Raw genomic sequence first — 4,517 nt, 5'->3', positions numbered from 1 at the left:
GTATGACCTAAATGATTGTATCGGTAGATCCATTCCCCGCAAGAGAACCATGCTGCATCACAATTTTCTTTTGACTTACAACTATGTTGTTCTAGTTTGAGCGACACGGAAGTTAGACCCCCTCAAAAAAAAAAAACAGCGAAGTGAGACTTCATCTGCACGCAATCAAGACATACTTAACGTCTGAACTTAGAATATGCAGTGCATATGCACCCACATGGTTGTTGATGCAGGACGCAAGTCAACCCTGGGTAGCTTGCTTATTTTATCGTGAGTTTTCTAATTAGTCTATCTTCATAAACTATATCTTAATTAAACTATCAATACTATATGTTCAGCTCATTACCGACAGGAATTATTACCATCCCCAGCAACGTACAGTGTAACCTTCTCATGGGAAGGAAAAATGTAAAATAAATGTAAAAAACTGTTAAATTAATAGCGTCACACACAAGACACAAGACACGTTTATGGCTGACTTTGTTGTTTTCTCTTTTCTCTATATGCAGATTGAATTTGGGTTTGAATTTTTGTGAGATTGTAGAAACAAATCTTAGGCATTAACTCAATTTCAAAAACATTTTACATGTGTCATCGTCCGATGGTATCATGGTATCATGTAAATGATGGTATCACTGGATAGAGTGTGGCTAGGTCTCAGTCGACCGGGATTTAACCAAGCCTCAGTCAAGTGATATAACTGCAATAGAGAAAAATAAAAATAATTTTTTGCATGGATCTAATGTAAGACTCACAGATATAGCATCAACGACTCAGACATAACTATTGAGACTTAGCAAGACTGCACTGTGGATATGTTCTTTGTTGGAAAACATTGCATCGCACACGCTCTTTTGCCTCACCATTCTGTTGTTCTCGTTGGAGAAACATGAACAAGTAACATTCAGCCTCGGCTTGCCTTTGCGTTGACCAAAACATGCTCTAAATCTGATGTGAGAACGTGCAATGCATATGCATCCTCATGCCACATGGTTGTTGGTGTATGGCGCAAGTCAACCCTGCCTAGCTAGCATTGTTATATCATCCTGAGTTTTCTAATTAGTCTACCTCCATTATCTTCACTAAACCAATATTTCTCCACCTCCAACTCACTATCGACAGCAAAAAGAACCATCACCAACCTTCAACCAGGTGTACATGTTACTACCTCTTCATCGTCCATTGACACCACCCAGGTAGTACATGTTACCCAACATTCTTTTGTACTAGATCCGGCTGTTGGATCCAGTAATCATTGATTACCACCTGGTATTAAGAGTCAGACAAGCTTAACTGCCAAACCACCTGGTATTAAGATGCGGGATTTGACTAAAGATGGTCAACGGGGGAGACAGCACATGATGGTCAGGTCTTATATAACCAGGACGAAAGGAACATGAGAAGCATAACAAAAGCTAATACCAGAGAAAGCAACCCAGAGAAAGCAGAAGCGCACACATGGCGAGAGAAATCAAAATGCTCGCATCTCTGGGCTGAGATGCACCAAAGATACGATAATTGTACACAACGTATATCAGCGAGATACGCTAATTGCATCGACATGGTTAAAGTAAATGATGTTTGTTATGTAAAACTGACTTAATCTTTCCCTACTAATAAAGCAATTACTGCTTCTGGTCGTACGTCGTCGACGCTTTGGCAAAAAAGCCCCTCTATTTTGTAGTATTCAACCCGCAGTCCTTTCTTAAGTGAGAAAACGTTTTGTTCAAACATTTTACAAATAAATCCTTATAGTTTACTGTATTCATCACACGGTCCTTTTTAAAGTGAAAAAAACCACCAGAAACACACACGAGAACGGGCTCTCCTCTCCCTCGCCTGCCGATCCCAACCGCCAGGCGCTCGATCTGGTGCCGCGCCGGCCATCCGGGCGCGGCGTCGATGGATCTGGCGGCGGGTGCGGCATCTTGCTCCGGTGGCGACGGTGTCCTGCTGATGCTAAGAGACCAGGGCATGAGGGAGATAGGAAGAAATGATGATAAGGGGCACAAGGTGAGGGAGGCGGTTGCCACCGGCGGCGGCTCCGGTGACCGGCCGGAGGGCAGGGAGAGGAGCTCCTGTTGAGGCGGCGGGGCTTGGTGGATGCTGGTTCCTCCGGATCGACCCCCTACTCAGATCTGCACGCCCCTGATGATTGGAGGTAGGTTAATCACTCTCCTCTTTAAAACTAGATCGTTTTCTTCTTTGATCTGGAAAACATAAAGCCTTAGACACCCAACGGTATGTTTCAACACGTTTTTAGCCTTGATTTGATGTAAAAAGGATCTAATTTCTGTTCCCGCTTATGTTCTGGATTTCATCTTTTCTCCTTTCTCTGATTTACTCATACACGACTCCTGACTTGCTGCATGTGGCTGCTGAATCTTCCTACTGCAGGTGTGCTTTTCACATGTTCGTTGAGTTGCTTAATGACATAAAAAAATGAAATCTGGAGTTATGCAATTGCAGCAACAAGGACGGATGGCCATCTTCACAGGTTATGCCCCTTACTGTAGTTTGCATTCAGTCATGTGCAGTAATAATGACATATTTGTTAGCCTGCTAGCTGTTTCCAGATTTTTTTTAGACATGATTGACTGCTTCTACACAAAAGGAGTTTGTCGAAAATAAGAGCAATCCCACTGTTGCTACAGAGCCTGAAGATTCTTTGCCTTTCTTTGAACTGTTTCAGTTTTTTCTTTCATATGGCTACAATTATTTGATTGGTCCATGTAGATTTAGGCAACATGAGATGAGCCGATGATATATATTGTAATGTATGATGTCTATTGCTACAAGTGTTGATGTCTTGGTGATGGCAGGTTTTGCAAGTAATTGAAATGCTTTTTGAGTAGACGATAATTAGATAAAGTTCTACCTGATCTTGAGGTATGTGAAAGTGAACTCGGTGATTTCGAGTAATTCTAAGAGTATACATCTCATCTATCAGGTATCCTTTTTTGAGTAATGCTAAGAGGATACATCTCATCTATCAGGAATTAATCCATCTCGTTTTCTCTGTGTTTACCTTGTTCTACAAATGGCTAACTAGGTAATGATTATTGATAGCTAATGACATGAGGGAGAGGGGGACAAGCCCCTTTAGCTACTGCAATACGGTTGTGCATACAAATGTGCTACTCATATTCCACTGTTAGACGAGCTAGCCGCGAGAAGCAGGTTCAGAATTCAGCTCCATTTGATTTACATTTAGATCATCTTGATGCAACACCATCACTTTTCTTGATAGCAAACAACAATTTTTAGTAATCATATATAGCTTTTCTTTGGTTTGTTTATTCTATTATACCATAGATATCATGAGAAACTGTTAATCGCTTAAGGAGGGTGTTCTGTTCACTCAAAATGAACTGCCTAATGGTCTGATTAGTTTATGTACGTGAAAATTTATTTTAATAATTATAGTTGCAATTTCCAGACAAGGCATATGTTCTTTTATACTTTTATAGTGAGTTTACAATAGGTTGAATAGATTCGATTTCTATTTCCTTTCCTCACCGTCATCCGCTTAGGTTGTAAGGGGAGCCAGAGAGGTGAGGGAGGTGACCAAAGCGGCAGCGGCCTTGGGGTGCCGAAGAAGAGTGCGCGGGAGGATGGAAAGGGGCTCGTATACGACGGCTGGAAGAGGTAACCTAGGATTTCGTGGTGCTCTACTCTATACCTCATGCTCGGATGATTGTACTTTTCGTTTTGACTGATCAATTGGGTTTAAATCTGTATGAGTTGGGTAGCAACTTGAGCTCATATTTCGCTTGCAGTGGTTGTGCAGAAGGAAGATGTTGGTTGAATGAGTCCCTTGGAGCCTAGCGGTGCTGCTCAGCCCTGTACATGCCATTGCCCGCCTCTGTGAGTAACTGGGATCCTCACGCTACCAATTTGGTCATCCCTGGGAAACATCAAGCAGATCATGAGACTGCATCTTGAGAAGAAGCATTATTTACAGCTCAGTATTATGTCATGCATGGAAGAAGCACTCGACCTTATTACTAACTACTTCCTCTGTACACAAATATATGACGTCTTAGACTGAACATACAAGTCTCTAAAATGACTTATAGTTATGTACAGAGAGAGTAATAACATGTAAACAGGTGTGTTGCGTTCCTATTCTGATCGTGGATTTCAAGCATACTGCTAACAAATGTTGGAGAGCGTGGCAAGTTTCATCTAATTCAATACTGAATTTCTGGCCTTCACATTGCCATCTTTATCCCATATAAGTTTCCGAAGTTTATGATCAGTATAACTACATTTAGTAGCTGTTGCAAGCGAAACACAGTTGGGTAGAGCAAATTAATTGTTGTTGACCAAAAATAGTAGGCGCCAATTTGTTTTTGTGCAGTGGGTGGGGAGAAATTATATATGGTAGAAGCCAACCTGGTCGTTTTATGTTTTTTGTTGGACGATGTTATTTATCTATTTGGTTACTTGTGCATAACTTTATTTAATTGCTGAAATTTATCTTGCATTAACAGTTTTTCTATTTGAATGTAGTC

General features: G+C 41.1%; 1 long non-coding RNA gene across 2 annotated transcripts; it reads left to right on the top strand.

Annotated features, from left to right (window-relative positions):
- Nucleotides 1-1,836: 1,836 nt before the first annotated feature.
- LOC123157293 (uncharacterized) lies at nucleotides 1,837-4,217 on the top strand. Of its 2 annotated transcripts, XR_006478918.1 has the most exons (5): nucleotides 1,837-2,161; nucleotides 2,398-2,497; nucleotides 2,823-3,180; nucleotides 3,534-3,648; nucleotides 3,780-4,217. It is a non-coding gene; the product is annotated as an uncharacterized lncRNA (long non-coding RNA). The 2 variants fall into 2 exon arrangements; XR_006478917.1 differs by having other exon boundaries at nucleotides 2,398-3,180.
- The last annotated feature ends 300 nt before the right edge of the window (nucleotides 4,218-4,517 follow it).

Source organism: Triticum aestivum, chromosome 7B (assembly GCF_018294505.1).
Source record: "Triticum aestivum cultivar Chinese Spring chromosome 7B, IWGSC CS RefSeq v2.1, whole genome shotgun sequence".
NCBI lineage: Eukaryota > Viridiplantae > Streptophyta > Magnoliopsida > Poales > Poaceae > Triticum > Triticum aestivum.
Note: the sequence above shows the minus strand (reverse complement) of the source record. Positions and strands in the feature narration are given on the sequence as shown.